This window comes from Canis lupus, chromosome X (genome assembly GCF_011100685.1).
Source record: "Canis lupus familiaris isolate Mischka breed German Shepherd chromosome X, alternate assembly UU_Cfam_GSD_1.0, whole genome shotgun sequence".
Lineage (NCBI taxonomy): Eukaryota > Metazoa > Chordata > Mammalia > Carnivora > Canidae > Canis > Canis lupus.
The window spans coordinates 25,684,866-25,702,364 of record NC_049260.1 but is presented as its reverse complement, the minus strand read 5'-3'; the positions used below and the strand labels follow the sequence as shown (position 1 = coordinate 25,702,364).

At 39.2% G+C, this 17,499-nt stretch overlaps 1 long non-coding RNA gene across 3 annotated transcripts; it reads left to right on the top strand.

Moving 5' to 3' along the window:
* Positions 1–502: 502 nt before the first annotated feature.
* On the top strand, positions 503–11,259 carry LOC111094874. Of its 3 annotated transcripts, XR_005386232.1 has the most exons (6): positions 503–578; positions 2,140–2,295; positions 5,637–5,773; positions 6,768–6,859; positions 8,929–9,069; positions 9,153–11,259. It is a non-coding gene; the product is annotated as an uncharacterized LOC111094874 (long non-coding RNA). The 3 variants fall into 3 exon arrangements; XR_005386233.1 differs by having other exon boundaries at positions 6,768–6,828; positions 8,929–11,259; XR_005386231.1 differs by having other exon boundaries at positions 8,929–11,259.
* Positions 11,260–17,499: the final 6,240 nt, after the last annotated feature.

Sequence of the window (17,499 nt, the reverse complement as noted above, 5' to 3'; positions counted from 1 at the left end):
GGAAATATGTTTATACTCACACTTGTATGTAACCCAACTTCAATCAGTGGAGTCTCAAAGGAGAAAATATCTCAGCCCAGGGATGATTCTCAATTACGTTTTATGTTACAGCTGGATAATTAAGTGGCCTTTCTCCAACTCAATAGCTCACACAGTGGGAGACACACTTTGAAATGAACAGTGGGAATAGTTATCCAGCTCCAGGTGGGCAGAATCGAAAGCATGCAAAGAAATAAATATTCATTGCATTTTGAATGAGTGCAGAATATTCCAGATTTCCCAGAGGGTTGAGTCAGAAGCCAAGGAGTTGAGCAATAGCCCAAAAAGAAACGGGAGATAGTAGGGTACCCTAGGTAGTGGCATCCTTTTGAGCTCTAGGGTCTCTAGAGATCAAAACAATAGCTCTTAATTAACAAAATGTACTGAGAATTGTCACTTTTTTTTTCCAGAATGTAGATTGTCTCACTAAATGAACATAGTGAATGCTGAAATTTCCATGTTTGTTAACCATTCCTCCTTTGTCCTCAGATTATTGGATACTGATTTGAGACATCCTTGGTTGGAGAAATATTTGGAAGGTAAATTCACCAGGACTGTTAACTGTTTAGGTGTGAGATCAGAGAGACGGTCAAGAGTCCCAAAAGTTTCCCTATTTTTAGCAGAGAGACTTCCATGTGCAAGGAAGTTTAAATTAATTTCACAGGAAGATACACTAGTGTCAGTGGGTGGAGTAACTGTGGGAAAGGACAAGGATTTCTCATTTGTGAAATGCTGTTTCTGTGCTGGTCTCCAAGCTGGTACTTTACATACCAATTTCCACTTAGTATAACAAAGATATTTCTCTAAAGCACAATTGTTTGAAAATAAAAAGTGGCACCTGAGGAGGATGAAAATGCCTCATGGTGAGAGGGTTCAAGGAAAGGCTTGACCACCCTTAGGGATGATGTAGAACAATGCTTCTTAAAATTCAAAGTGTTGGGAATCACCAGGGGATGTTGTTAGAATGTGCATATTGATTCACTAGATTGGGCTGGGGCATGAGACTCTGCAATTTCTTTTAAAGATTATATTTTATTTATTTGAGACAGAGAGAGAGAGAGAGAAAGAGAGAAAGAGAGAGAGAGAGAGAGAGAGAGAGAGAGAGTGCACGAGCAGGGAGAGGGGCAGAGGGAGAGGGAGAAGTAGGTTCTCTGCTGAGCAGGGAGCCCAAAGTGGGGCTCCATCCCAGGACCCCGGGATCATGGGATCATGACCTGAGCTGAAGGCTTAACACTTAACTGACTGAGCCACCCAGGTGCTCCATGAATCTGCATTTCTAAGAAATTTATAAGTGATGCTGCAGCTGCTGGTTCACAGGCCACATTTTTTGTAGCAAGGATGTCTAACAAGTCTCAACCTATTAGTGGATTAAAAACAGATATGAATAATATTCCATTGTATACATAGACCACATCTTTTTTTATCCATTCATATTTCGATTAATGGAATATTACTCAGCCATTAGAAATGACAAATATCCACCATTTGCTTCAACGTGGATGGAACTGGAGGGTATTATGCTGAGTGAAATAAGTCAATCAGAAAAGGACAAACATTATATGGTCTCATTCATTTGGGGAATATAAAAATTAGTGAAAGGGAATAAGGGGAAAGGAGAGAAAATGAGTGAAAATATCAGTGAGGGTGACAAAATATGAGAGACAACTAACTCTGGGAAATGAACAAGGGGTAGTGGAAAGGGAGGTGGGTGGGAGGTTGGGGTGACTGCATGATGGGCACTGAGGAAGGCACTGGGTGGGATGAGCACTGGGTGTTACGCTAAATGTTAACAAATTGAACTCCAATAAAAAAAATAAAAAAAAAAACAGGAAATTGAATGTAAGGAGGAAAGTATCTGAATTCATTGCATACTGTTTTATGGAAACTCTCAGTTAGGCTCAGTTAGGCTCCAGTTTGTGCATACTACGTCATAATGTATTTATACATTTCTTTTTTATCCTGAGTCACAAGCCAAAACTCTGGAAAGCTAGGCTTGTGGAGGAAACCTGTACTAACAGATTGAATTAGACAATCACTTACACTCCTTCCTACTTTGACGTTCTGATTCTGTTCAGTCTTATGTCTCTTATTCAAATACAGAACAGTCAAAGAGGCTTGAGCACCATCATTGAATCCATGAACTTCATCCTCATGTTGGGAACCCAAGATGCTGACCACAGCAAGGCACTGTGTAAAGAGGTGTCATTTCCCTGTGGTGTTATGACAGGAAAGCCCAGAGAATCTCTGCTTCCAGAGGTGATATTTGGTTCTTCTTTCTGTTGTTATTCTGATGAGGGGTCATTTGTTCAATTACAAAGGTGGGTTAACATTAATGGTGAATTATAGGCAAAGCCATTTGGAAGTAAAATAAGAACCTAGAAGAGTTCATGTCATTTTCAAAGCTACGTTATTTGCAAGGTCATAACTCAAGCCTTTAAATAAATCTGGTTTGTTATTTTTTAACTGAACAAAGATTGCATTTGAAATTCAATCAAGATACAGTGTCACTTTTGTTATTGTTCTAATTTACAATTTATACCAAAAATATCTTAGTTTAAAAGATTATAGGCTTCCCAAGGGTACCAGTGTGTGAGGAACTCATACACACACACACACACACACACACACACACAGTATGTAAATTTAGGCTTGGAGCCGAACAACCAAGGGCAAGCAAAAGCAGTTGCAAATGTAAAGAATGTCTTAAGGAAGTATTTCAGTTTGGAGTTTTGCTACTACAGTAGTCAGAGGGCTAAGTTTGCTGTCTGAGAAGTAATTACTAATAAATGACTTGTGTTGCCAGTGTCAGAATGGAAGGAATTAGATTCTACAATGCCAGTTCATGCGGCTTCTCTAAGAAACCCCTGATGCTATGTGAGTCACATTAATCATAAAACTAGGGGATACCATATTTTAAGACCATATAAAATATCCATTCTTTCTGTATTTTATAGTTATGTCCTCATATCACAAGATAATTTTTCATTTAAGAACATGAGCTGCTGTTTCAAATAACCTGTTAGGTAAAATCAACACAGTATTTCCTTCTTTAGTTAAAAGCTGACTAGGTCCAAGTCCCATCCAAGTGATGCCTATCAATGCTAGAAACATCTAATTTGATCCTAAGGCATTTCAATACAATTTGAATCTTTTGATGCAGAAAAGCCAATGCGGAATGTTAGCTACTGAAGATCAAAATGAATCAATCAACTTTGGGGAGAAATACAAATAACTGAGTGCCCTTGAGAACATTTGAATGGAAGTCAGAAATGGACTTCTCTTGATTCCTTCTCAAACATTCAACTCTGTGCACCTACTAAGCCCAGACTCAGTGGTGTGCTAGGTACAATAGGAAATGCAGGATAAACAAGAAGTGAGCCCTGTCTTGAAATCCCTTTCACTTGGCTTTTCTGAGTGGCTAGAATTTCGGAGATTGAAGGTCAAATGGATATATGCTCCATTCAGTTGAGCACATCTGGCTTTAGCTAGCGGTGGGTCCTGACACTCTCTTCTTATTCTCAATTACATCACTATTTTTTGAAAGATGTATTATTTATTCATGAGAGACACACAGAGAGAGAGAGAGGCAGAGACATAGGCAGAGGGAGAAGCAGGCTCCTCACTGGGAGCCCAATGTGGGACTTGATCCTGGATCCTGGGATCACGCCTTGAACCGAAGGCAGATGCTCAACCACTGAGCCACCCAGGCATCCCAATTACATCACTATTTGGCATGTCTCCAATTTGACTAAAAATCAAATTATAGTCCATGTTCTAAGGGACTAACAATCAATAAGCTAATAAACTGTTTCCTATTTACATTTCAAATACTCAAGCTGATTGTTTACATGCTGGGTTTTACTTTGATTACAGGTAAGAACTCTTAGAAAAAAATGGGACTTCTAGAGTATGCTTGAGGTTCATAAGTTCCACATTTCATATCAGTGAGCTAAACTGAGTCAATATTTTCATATTGAAACATAAAACACTGCTTTATTTGAACATATAGCATTAGAATTCTTTAGAGTTGGCCTTTGAGTGGTAAGGTACTTCATGGACATCTTAAATGCCTTACACTACTTCAGGCAGTGTGTGTGGTATATATTCCTGTTTTATAGTTGTCATATTTACTTTTGGATGGTCTAGTATTTTTTTAAGGTTTTATTTATTTAAGTCATCTCTATATCCAATGAGGGGCTAACACAGACTCTAATACCAAGAATTGCATGCTCTTCTGATTGAGCCAGCCAAGCACCCTTGATGCAGTATTTTGAATTTTATTTGTTATCTTGAGTTCCAAAAAGAAATGGAGGCACTGAATAAATTTAGATACTTATCATTTCTTCCTTCAATGTATTCCTAAAGAAGATTTGGTAATTATGGCTAGACTAGGTCTAGTGCCAAGAAGCATGCTTGTCAATGAAACCAAACCTTCACTTGAGTTGGGTGAGTAAAAATAAGATTAGAATCAACTAGGTCTTAATTGTCATGTCCAAAGTCTAAGACTCCATGAAGATTGATAACCCAGGAAATGCCACAACTTTTTAATCTAATTCATGCTAGAATTGCTGCTGAATAATGATTATCTACCTATCAATTCCGGATACTGTGGATTGTCTAACAGTCTTTCAATGGCCTAGTACAAAGGTGTAAAAGTGCTACAAATTTTAGATACTGGAAGAGACCAGTGGTGAAGATATTTAGGGCAGCAAAGCCTTTCAAACAATGTTTTCATAGATGTCTATGGAAAGGCTGCCTGGAACTCTATGTAAAGGATTATTTTTAAACTGAAAACACTCAAAGCTAAGAAACAGAAAATCCGTATTTAACTTCTCACTGCGAATATCCAATTGTTTTATGTAATTGTTAGATAAACCCTGCAATACGCCACCTATTTATGTAGGTGAGTGCCAAATGTATAGCAAATATATTACTTTATATTCTTTTTATTTTTATTTTCTCACCATCATCTTGTTGAATAGGAACTACACATGTACTATATATGTAAAAGTAATTGTCCAGATTTCATTTCTAAGATTTTTTTTTCGATTTAAGTCATACACAAGATGGAGAGGAAGCAATGTAGACCTTTTTATTATTTTCAGGCTTCCTGAGTCATAATTGGAGAAATGCCACTTTATCACCCCTCACAAATAAAGGGCAATAGGAAAGGGAAAATGGTTACTGTCTATCAATGCAATTTTCCAGATGCTATAAAAGAAGCTTTTTTCTCCCCAGGTAAAGGGTGCACATACCCACGTACACGCGCACACACATATACACACACATGCACACACACACACACACACAAACACAATGAATCGTTACTTGGACTTCCAGTTAGTAAAACAGTAAAGTATGGTTGAACAAAATGTTCACAATAAAATCCCCTAAATAGATACAGAGTACTAAACCTGTATGAACTTAGCTGTGGTTAATTAACCTTTCAGGGAAACACAGGAGCAAAAGATACATCAGGAGCCATGCCAAATCTTCACCGATTTTTAACCTTAAAATAGCACCAAATATAAATATGACACATTCAAATGGATCCACACGCCCACTTATTGAATCTATGCTTTTATCATTTGCTACAGATGAAGAAACTGAGGCACAGAGACTATTTACCAGGTCACAGGGCCTGATTGGTGCTGGGTGCTGACTTGGAGGTTCGTGCTATTTCTCCCAGGATCAGAGAAATGGCAAGAGCTTGGGAACTGAAGGTGGAAGGAGGGTAAGTAAGACACTGTGGAAGACCCTGCATTTTAGGTGGCTGTGGAGTGTATGTTCATGTCTTTTGCGACTAGGGAGATAATGGTGGGATTAAAATTATATTTTTTAAAGGTTGAAATGTTCCTTGAAGCATGAGGTGGATATGGGGAGGCAATAAGAGGCCAGAATCAGACCTGGCCAAATCTCTGTGTGTTGAAACAGTATCCTGTTATGTGAAGTAAATAAAACAGAAAATACAAAGACCTTGATCATCCTTGCCTGTTATCTGTTATCTGAAATGAGTTCATTACTGGTTATCATTTACACAAATTAATTCACATCCCTAACTTTTTCTGGATACTGAAGGTTATTCCACACTAAACTACACTTCTGCAGAGATCTGGCAACACAAAGAAAGTTTTATGTTATTTTCCATTAGAAGACAATCATGAGCTTTGTAGATCCTTCTCCGTTTATAATTTATATTCTTTTAAAAGTTAACCTTAGCCTTGTACATGTTGTTTTGTTTAGTGTCCTTGTGCCTGGTTTTAATCTTAAATAAAGGGATAAGAAATGCTACTTTTTTTTTTTTCCAACCGGGGAAGAAAATCTGAAAAGCCAATTCAGCAAACCCAAATACTGCAATAGTTTTATCCCACTTCACTAACCTCTCCCACTTGTTAGGAGCTTTGACTGGAGCTAACAAGGTTATCAGATTGTATGTCTATTGTCCTGTTATGACTTCCTTGGCTGGCTTCCTGCAGTAAACAGTGCTGATGTGATGTTTTGTTCAGGCGGCAGCACAAGAGGTAGCGGGAGGAGGAAGGTCTACAGAGGGGGGACTGGGACAGGGACGAGGTCAGAGAGCTGTCAAGGCCTCCCCAGCGGGGGAGCTGTAGCAACTGCTACCTACAGACAATTGTCATCAGTGCCGCAAATGTGCTGACCTTAGGGCCAGGTCCTCTTTGGCAGTCCAGAAATGGGGGAGTGAAACCGTATGCTTTGTTCTCTTGAAGTAAATACAGAATACAGGCAGCAGTTAACAGAAGAAATAGAAGGAAAGAGGGTGAAGAAGAAGTAAGTGAAAGAAACACTGAATCTGGTTAAGGTAAAAGGAGCTCAACACTGACCTATTTTCTTCTTCTTTTTATTATTATTATTATTATTATTATTTTATCAATTCTCAGTTCACATAATCACTTGCTAAATTGCTCTGGCTAAATCCTCCAAGGGGTGAAGGTGATTGTATTTAGGAAAGGACTTTAAATAAAACATTGTATGAAACCTTATCTAATCAGCTCATGAAAAATAGAAAAGCATATTTGTTCATATCTCCCCAAGGTTCTTTGGTGTCCTATTGTGTCCCTATTGCCTTTGACAAAAATGCAGATGTTGCAGGATGAATAAAACAGTTGATTGAGTAGAAGCTAAGTGCTTTAGATTCCTCTTTATGCATCGATGTGAGTTTCAGCTAACAATGCTAAATGACATCTGTCACATACATTATGTGTCAATTTCAATTGCTGCTATAATGAATTACCACAAACAGTGGTTTAGATCCACACGAATTTATTCTCTTCCAGGTCTGGAGGTCACAAGTCCAAAATGGGTGTCAGTGGACTAAAATCAAGGTGTTGGCAGGGCTGCACTCCTTTTGGAGCCCCCAGGGGAGAATCTAATTTCTCCCTTTTTTCCAGATTCTACAGATCACCTGTCTTCCTTAACTGGTGGTACCTTTCCATCTTTAAAGCCCCTTGTGATCATCTGGGGTCTGCCCAGATAGTCCAGGATAATCTCTTTATCTTAAAGTCAGATGAATGGAAACCTTATTTTCACCTGCAAACTTACGTTGCTTTTGTCATGTAACATAACACACTCACAGGTTCTAAGGATTAGCATGTAGACATCTTTGGGGGGCCAGCAATCTGCCTACCATGCATGATATCAACAGAAGAAGTAATGAGCACTATTGGGCAGTTTATGTAGGATAAAGGTTAAATTAATGCTACTAAATACATTTCTTAGAGTAGATGTGGACAAGCCAAGTCAGGGACACTTCAAACACCCACGTATTAATCTAGGCATTCTCACTGTGCCTCCTGTTTTGTCCTTCAGTTTAGGATCCTCATAAGATGCAGTTTCTCACACAATTTGGGGGCTGTTGTTAAGCCAAATGTGTCAGTTGCTTATCAAGTTAAATAGCTACTATTTTCAGAAATCAGTTTTAAAATAGACACATAAAACCCACCATGTACCACTGAAGTGCTAGGTGTAAGGTATGTGATATGATCATGGCACACGCATACATGCCCTCACGAGATTGATGTGTCTATTCATAACTAGAAAGGTAACTTTTACATAAGCCTGTGCTACTTTAATCTTTACTCAAAATATCTAAGGAGGAGGAGGCAGCCGTTGTCCAAAGGTAGTCAGTCTTCTTTCTAGGACATATTATATAACTAAAGGGTTTGGTTGCATAACCAATGGGGTTGGTAAGCAGTCTTAAATTCTCCTTTTATTCCATCAGCTATTCCAAAGTATAATGCCATTTCTTTGTTCATATTTATCAATTATTGAATTGTTGGCGCAAAATTTTATCTCAAATTAAAGTTTAAATTCCAAAACAATGTGTTTATCCTCATTTTTGAGACAGCTCATTACATGTGTCAATGAAGTATTCTGAAACAGATTTATGCTGACAATTTTGAGGTAGAAGCATTTACCTGGACTTCTAAGAAACACCCTGATTCTTGTCCTATGTCCCTCAAACTTATCTTCTATACTAAGCGACTTAACAAAACACAGCTTTTTAGCATGATATACACCTGCAGGATCTGATCTGTGCTAGAAATTTCTCTATGAACTTAGTTCTCATCACTTCCCACTTCCCACTTAATGCTTCTTGAATGCATACCAGACTTCTTATGATTCTCTGCACTAGCCATGTCGTGTCAAGCCTCAGAGCTTTTCCTTTCATTTCTTCTGTTTGGAAGACTTTCTCTAGTTTCTTTACTTAGCTCAATCCCAAAGATATATCAAGACTTTACTTAGGTATAGCTTCTCCTAACATTTCCTCTAACCCTACACTTAACCCATCCTGGGTGATGACTCCCCTCACCTTTTTAAATGTTCATCCCCTTCTCTTTTTTTAAAGGATTTTATTTATTTATTTTATAGTGAGTGAGAGCTTAAGCGGAAAGGGTAGAAGGAAAGAATCCCAAGATGACTCTAAACTGAGCATGGAGCCCAATGCGGGGCTCGATTCCAGGACCATGAGATCATGACCTGAGCCGAAACCAAGAGTTGGACACTTAACTGGTGAGCCCCCCATGTGCCCCAGTGCTCATCCCCTTTTTGATGTCAGAAATGGTGTCTTAATCTCTTACTTTCCCATCAATTAGGAAGGAAGTTAAGAGAAAATAGTCAAGACATCACGGATGATTTAACAGAGCAAACGCTATACCCTTGACCGGAGAGAAAATAAGTAAGAGTGAACTTCTGCAGTTAGATCAGTCATGAGTATCTAGTCTAGTCTCCAAGCTCTGAAGAACCAATGAGATGAAGCACGATCAGAAAGGTCAGAAATCCAGTCTTCAGATTTCCAGGGGGTACTACTTCTTTAAGATTGTTATGCACCCTTATTATCAGTGAACTATATCTTTCAACTTTCAACTGGGTTCTACTATATTAGAATTAAGTCAGTAAATTCATCCTCACAGTTACTTAAAAACTGGGTTATATCTTCTTCTCTTAGCCTTACATTTTTTTTTAAAGTTGGCAATACTCGTTGTTTTAGTCTATCTAAAGTTTCCCCTGTAATTTATAGAATACAGGCTTCCTGAAAAGGTATAAGAGGAAGTAGTTTCTAAATTCTTCTATCTAAACTCACCTCTTTTAGTAAATGATGGGTTTAACTGGAGAAAATCCCCGAACATCTCTGTGGTCTTTGATTTTCTCCATGGCCATTAACATCAATTTTATAATGAGACTCCCTTTATGTGGTCACCCGACTACCAGCTAAATGAGATGAAAACTTAAATGCATGCTTGAAGGTTGGGACTTAGTGGAAAGTGGCTAAGCTAGACCTAATTGGTCACCATTATTCTTAGCTTCATTAAAATTCTCTTTTTTTGGCTTAACAGACACTCCCACACTTGTTGAAGCCAACTGAAGCAATTTCAGTCTCATGGCCATAGAGAACATACCAGCTTCCCAGAGGAACCAATGTACTGGGAGGAATACTTATTCACTTCTGTTAGTGTGCACCAACCAGACTAGCAAGACTGTGCGGCAAAATTAGAGCCAGGATCTTCCTTTCTCTTGCTTTGTCAGCCAATTAGTGGGAGGAACAGCTATAAAGCTAGTGTGTGCGTTCACGCATGTCCACAGATGTGAATTCTTCTGTTTTACAAAAGCACGACCTGACATAAAAGAGTATGAAAGAGATCTATAACCAGCAACATAACCCAAATAATAGTTTTTAGTTCTATAAGACATAGAAAATAAAATAATAAACATTGGTTTATGAAAACTGATTTATGTTAGGGGTGATATACAGAAAAATGCTTTGTGTTGAAAGAAACAAGTAAAAAGTGTGTGAAGTTGAAATTACTTTTATGAAATGGAGTTTTGTACAACTTTTCATCAAGCTTAGATGTGTGTGGGGATGAAGGTTGTAAGAAATCTCTTCCATTATTAAAAAGTATAATTCATGTATTTTTCTCATTCAAACATACCTTGTCTTTGCTGCAACTGTATGAGGCATTTTACAGTCTTTCAGCATACTCATGAGTGATGGGAACATTTCGCCTAAATCCAAAATAAAAGATTTTATTTAGTGGAAGCATTAAACCCTGCAGGACAGCTGAATGTTACAAAGCTCTTTTTTAGCCCCTGGCAGTGAAATAGAAGATCTTTAGAAGGATTGAGATTGTCACTGTGGACCTAAGAGATGTCTCTTTTATTCAAGCCTGCAGGTCAACTTCAGTCATCTTGGGAGAGCTTGAAAACTTTTTTTCCTCTTCACAGAATGGACTATGGGGAGCAGGATGAAGCAAGGACTTTTGAACACCAAGAACTAACTTTATGTAATAAGATTAGAGACTTTTAAGTATAAAGGTCAACAGGCCACATTCCAGTTACTTCAATGAGAACCAACCATAATAAAATAAAGTCTACTTTTTTTGATATTTTATCAACTAGAAATTCCTATTAATGCTTTCTCTCACACGGATAATTGAAAACTGATATTCTCACTAGTGGCCCTGAGGCCCTGAAACATCTTGAAAGCTTTCTCAAATTATCGAAGAAAGATGGAATGACTTCAATATCATTTCAATATTAGGCATATTTCATACAGTGTAAGGATTCAATATTTGTATATACTGCAGAATGATCACGACAATAATTCCAGTTAACATCTTTAAATGTTTTTAAGATTGAGGATTCAAAAAAAAAAAAAAAAAAGATTGAGGATCCAAGTGTGGCACAGAAGTATAGTACTTTCAATTCAACAGATTGACTAACAATAAATAGATTTTTTAAATTGTATACAGATTTAACGTAGCAGTTCTTTTCAGCATTTGATATAGATTTTCTGAGCAGCTACAATATACAAAAAAGTGTACGAGCTCATATAAAAACTACAGAAACAATAAGACAAAGCCTTTAAGGTCTTCACAATCTGATGGGGCAGAAAGGTATACATATAAGTAAGTATAATGAAAATATGGGCAGCCCGGGTGGCTCAGCAGTTTAGCGCCTGCCTTCAGCCCAGGGCATGATCCTGCAGACCCGGGATCGAGTCCCATGTCAGGCTCCCTGCATGGAGCCTGCTTCTCCCTCTGCCTGTATCTCTCTCTCTCTCTCTGTGTCTCTCATGAATAAATAAATAAAATCTTAAAAAAAAGTATAATGAAAATATTTTTAAACAAATGTCTTCACGTTATGTGTAAACCACTGCTGCAGAGTCTCAGAGATGAATGATGAGAAACATTTTAATTTTTAAAATTTTTTTTAAAGATTTAATTTATTTATTTGAGAGAGAGAGAGAGTGCGAGCAGGGGGGATGAGCAGAGGGAGAGGGACAAGAAGAGTCTGTGATGAACTTAGAGCCCAGTGCAGGGCTCGATCCCACGATCCTGAGGTCATGACCTGAGTGGATATCAAGAGTTGGATGCTTAATGGATTGAGCCACCCAGGCACCCTTGATGAGGAACATTTTTAAATATCAACAGTCAGTATACACAGTAGTAATGATGTTGCAATTCTTCATATGAAGGATCCAGTCTCACCCACCCCAGTGGCTCAGTTTTACCCTGACTTGTAGGCTAATAAAAAGCTTGAATTTATAATTTAACATTTGATAATTGAAGAAGGGTGGAGTGAGGGAAAATAGTAGTCTGGTTCATGGGAAGAGGGTTCCTGTTTTATTGCCAGGGGATGTGTTGTTGTCAGTCTACCATGATTTTCCTTAGGCTTCTACTGAATATTGGAGGGAGGTCATATCTAAGATCTTTTTGCTATGAAATCATGTTCATCCACAGGTTCGTTCTTCTCCGTTGGCCTTTGGATGCATTCTTTGTCCTTTTCTGACCTTCGTGATGCTCCCAGGAGTCTGACCACTCTGAATGAAATCTCCTGTGCTTCCTTATGAATGGCTTCAAGTTGGGTTTGGCCAATGGGAGTCATCGGTAGGTCAGAGGTTGGGGGAAGAAAGAGAACAAGGTCCACACCTGCTGGCAGCGTCTCTTCCTCGATTCTGGTTCTCACTAGTGTCTGCTTCGCCCTCTTGCCCTTCAGCCTTAGAAGTGGCAATGACTTTCCACTGCTGCTAGACTCTGGGTGCCTCAGCATGCCTCATTCTCCCCTCAACTCTGTATTAAGATCTCTTAGTTTTGAACTACATGGGGATAAGTTATACTTCCTATTGGGATCCTTGCTGATCCCCAGGAACAAAGCATTAGGCTTTGAAAAGAATTTTGTTTCTGAAAAACAGAAGAAAGCTTTACCATGACTGCCTAGAATTCAAGTGCAAGAAATTGTGATAACCACGAATCTCTAGGAAACTTCTTCGGGAGTCAGAAAGAGTCATGCTTGCTCTCTTGTAGTTTTGTTAGAGACTTGGGTCTCGCCTTGCTGCATCTGGTCTCCCCAGGCCCTTAAATCCACATCAACGCCAGAGACAAGTGAGTTAGACACAGAGGTAATTGCGTCATTAACCTGCTCAAAACTTTTCAAGGGCTGCCCATCATTCTCAATACCGACGAGATCCTTTAGGACCTGCCTGCTGCCTACATACCCAGCATTATCTCCAAACAGTTTAACCACCTGGAGTTTTTAAGCACTCTATCCTCTCCTATGCTTCTACAACTGGAATGCTCACCTCATTTGTCTGCCTGCCTTACTCTATGAAATGTTTGTCCTGACTTTTCAAGACGGAGTAAAGGGTTCCTTTTCCTGTGCTTCTCTACAGTTTTTTGTAGAGTCCTCCATTATATTTATTTTAGGTTCCCCAAACTGTTCCTTCATTTGTCTATCCCTCCACAAGAATTAAGGTTCTTGGGGCATTCTACATCTTCTTGTCATTTGTATGCCACGCAATGTCAGGTACATCATAGAAATCTGATGAATCAGTGTTTTTTCAATCTTGATTGCACATTAGAGTCATCTAGGAAGAATACTTAAAAAAAAAAATCTTGATGCTGTGGCATCTCGGTGGCTCAGTTGGTTAAGTGTTTGATTCCTGATTGCAGCACAGGTCATGATCTGAGGGTCCTGAAATTGAGCTCCACATCAGGCTCTGTGCTCACAGGGAGTCTGTTGGGATTCTCTCCTTCTGACCCTCCCCAGTCTCAAATAAATAAATCTTTTATAAAAATCTTGATGCTGGGACACCTGGATGGCTCAGCAATTGAGCGTCTGCCTTTGGCTCAGGGCGTGGTCCTGGAGTTGGGGATCGAGTCCCACATCGGGCTCCCTGCGAGGAGCCTGCTTCTCCCTCTGCCTGTGTCTCTGTCTTCTGTGTCTTTCATGAATAAATAAATAAAATCTTTTAAAAAAATCTTGATGCCTAGGGGTGTCTGGGTGGCTCAGTCAGTTAAGCATCCAACTCTTGATCTCAGCTCAAGTCTTGATCTCAGGGTCATGAGTCCAAGTCCCATGTAGAGTTCTATGCTGGGCTAAGAGCTTATTTAAAAAAAATCTTGAAGCTCATGCCCTATCCCAAGCAACTGAATTAGAATCAGGAGAGTGGACCCCCCACATCAGCATTTTTCAAATTCCCCAGGTGATCCAAATGTGTAGCTCAAGTTGAAAACTGTGATAGTTGATGAATGAATGAATCAACGTGTTAAAGGAAATTTAGAACAACAACAAAAAAAGGAATACGCTAGAATATTAATGGTCATTTTCTGTGGTTAATTGGATAATACGCTAGCTTCGCATTCTCTGTATGTTTCCGAATTTCCCAGATTTCCTGGAACAAATATATATCATTTTACCATTAGAAAAAAATAAAAATACTGGTAGGTGACCTTTACCTGCTAGCAGTGTGAAAGCTAAATGTTTTATAAATCATGGCATTTGAGGATTAAACCAAAGATTTTACTTCTAAACCTCAAGCACATCACCCACTGTGTGTCTGTGTGTTGAAGAGGTTAAAGGGACAAGTCCCTGCAGTCAGTGACATGGTATTGCTCCATTCACCGTATTTACAGTTTGGGTTCTGTCAATCCTTTACAAAAGAAACTTATTCCAGGGTGAGGAGACAGTTGTTAAATAATGGACACCATCTCACTACTTTCACATATTATTTCACAAATAGGAGACTTTAAACATAGGTCTTCTGCTAGACAGGACTGTGGGGTTTGGGCACAAGTACTGAGCCAGAGAGCAAAACAGTTTAGCAGCAACAACAAAGTTTCACCCACATTGAGATCACAGATAACTACAAGTACCACTTTCTTCTAATCTGAGGAAGAGGGGAGACATAGTAAGAAGTGTTGAGGGTGAAGGTTGCTGTGACTTTATGGGATAAGGATGGCTGGTCTTTGTGCCAGGCTCTAGGGCCTGGGTACAGCTGCTGCTCAACTTCTGGAGGAGGGGTATGGTCTGGTTCACAGAACCCACTCTTTGCACATAGGATACAGTTGCAGAATGAGGGCCACCATTACTTTCTTAAATCTGCCTGCATTTGTAGGGCTATAGTGTCTTAGTTTCTTTTCTGACTGGAATCACCTTAGAGGTTATGGTGTTAGTAGTGATGATATATTTAGTGAAACAATTTCTCAGAGTTTTGTTCATGGATTGTTTAGTTTGAAGAGAAGCCTAGATGAATCCTTCCATTTTTAAAAAGATTTTATTTATTTGAGAGAGAGAGAGAGACAGAGAGAGAAAGAGAGTGAGAGAGCGAGAGAGAGAGCAAGCGCACTAGCAGGGAGGAGGAGCAGAGGGAGAAGCAGAGAGCCTGATATGGGGCTCCATCCCAGGACCCTGAGATCGTGACCTGAGCTGAAGGCAGGTGCTTAACCCACTTAACCCACTGAGCCACCCAGGCACCCTGCATCCCCTTTGTATTTATGTATTGCTAAATAATGGCCTCCTAAAAGGGAGCCAACATCCTGAGGTGACCCAGTACATTTGTGGCAGTACTCTGGGTGCTAAAGCACTAGACCAGGCAATCTCAACAACACCAACAAACATTCTTTCCAGGAAGGAAGTGATCCCACTGGGGTTCACATGTCCCTTGCGATGCTATGGCACATACACGGGTGGTATGTGACCATACCCTCTGTCACATAGTGAACTGTGTAAGGAAGGAAGACGTACACTGAGGCTCCATCTATTCCTTCCCTGGGGCAGGGATTTACTAAACAATAACCCCTTCTCGACTTTCAATATTACAATCTTTATAACCTTCCCTAGGGGTCCATCTTAGAGCTAGAATAAAGAATAAAACTGAGGCCTCAGGCCACTGGTGACAGCACACATGAGGCTTTTCTTTCCACAGTTGTGAAATGTGTGAGTCCTGGTCTGTGGATGGAGGAGCAAACAAAACCAGTTACAAAGCTGTGAAATCTTAACCTCAAGTATTTGCGGATTCTTACATGTTGGGCCAGATAACCTACTGCAGAACAAAGGTGTACATACTTCTACTGAATAAAATGACTGCTCTCTATCCTTAAGAAACATGTATAGAATGCCTACTACTGTACTAGAACAAATTAGGCATGCAATAATGGTAGCTACTCTTACTATTTTACAATTGATCAGCTGGCTTCTGAAGAGTGACAAGAGTAGAAGTGAGCTGGTTTCTCTTAATAAACTTCATATTGGCAATATGATGACTTGTAGGCATTCACAGAAGAATCTAGAAATTTGGGGAGAGGGCAACCAAATGACCAGGCATCAATAAGGAAAAGTTCTAATAAAGGGCTTTGCCAGAACGTGAATACAAAGTACTTAAAGTTCTAAGACAAAATGTCAACTAGACTCCCTCAGGGATCAAAAATTCAAGGATGGACCTGGGAGCACCCTTGTCAAAGACAAGGGTTTTTTTTCTCTGGAGCTCTTGAGTTGAACATGTTGGTTAAGCAGTTTTGTTTCCCCCCAGAATCTTAAGTAATCACAGTTGCCTTTTTTTCCTATTACCATTTCAACTGATCAGAACTAGACAACTAACATTTTCCCCTCCCTCCTGTGCTTATCTTTCTCAAAATTTTTAAATGCTTTATGAGTAAAAGGATATATTGTCCCAAATAAGCAGTCAAAACTGACATGATGAACTTTATTGTGCAACTGGCCAACTAAAGAGTGCAATTTTCCCCCCTGAGGACACATTCCACATTTTGTCCACATTTTAAGACTCACTTTAATCTCCAAATCACATATCTGTACACCTATTTCCTTTGTGCTGATTTCACTTAAATGCATGGTTTGTCAAATAAAGACTGTAAACCAATATTTACACTATTACATGTAACACAAAGGAATGGCTTTTAACAGAAATTCATCGACCTCCTCCACAACATTTTTTCTTATAAAATACAGGCATCAAAACAATTCTGAACATATTTATGATACTACTAGTAGTCAGCACTCATACCGCTTCAAACATTCACAATTTGTGGCAATATTCATTGTACTTGCTACTTTAGACAATCTCAACTGAAGCTCTTTCACGAAGCAAGATGGATAAAGCATGCCTATTTTCCCTTCTTGAGATTTTTTTTTTTACTTTTCTATAGTAATCTGACTCTTCTCCCAGGCTTTCATTTTGTAAACCTGAATTCTATTTTGAGTACTCCGAGTTTATGCTTAAGTGACGGTGTCTCAACAAGAGGAAGGAAAATTGTGCTGCATTTTTCCTCCTGTAAACTGAAAACATAATGGTGTATATATTTTAAATATATTCTTACCAATGTCTAGGTCATGTTTACCAGCTGGAATTCTTTTACTTAATGTGTGGGTACTCTGCACTGTGAAATATATATATATATATTTAAATATTTTATTTATTTATTCATGAGACACACACACACACACACACACACACACACACACACACAGAGGCAGAGACACAGGCAGAGAGAGAAGCAGGCTCCATGCAGGGAGCCTGACGTGAGACTCAATCTCGGGTCTCCAGGATCACGCCCTGGGCCAAAGGTGGTGCTAAACCGCTGAGCCACCCAGGCTGCCCTGCACTGTGATATTTAATCAAGACATTAACACGAGTAGAAGATTGTTGGT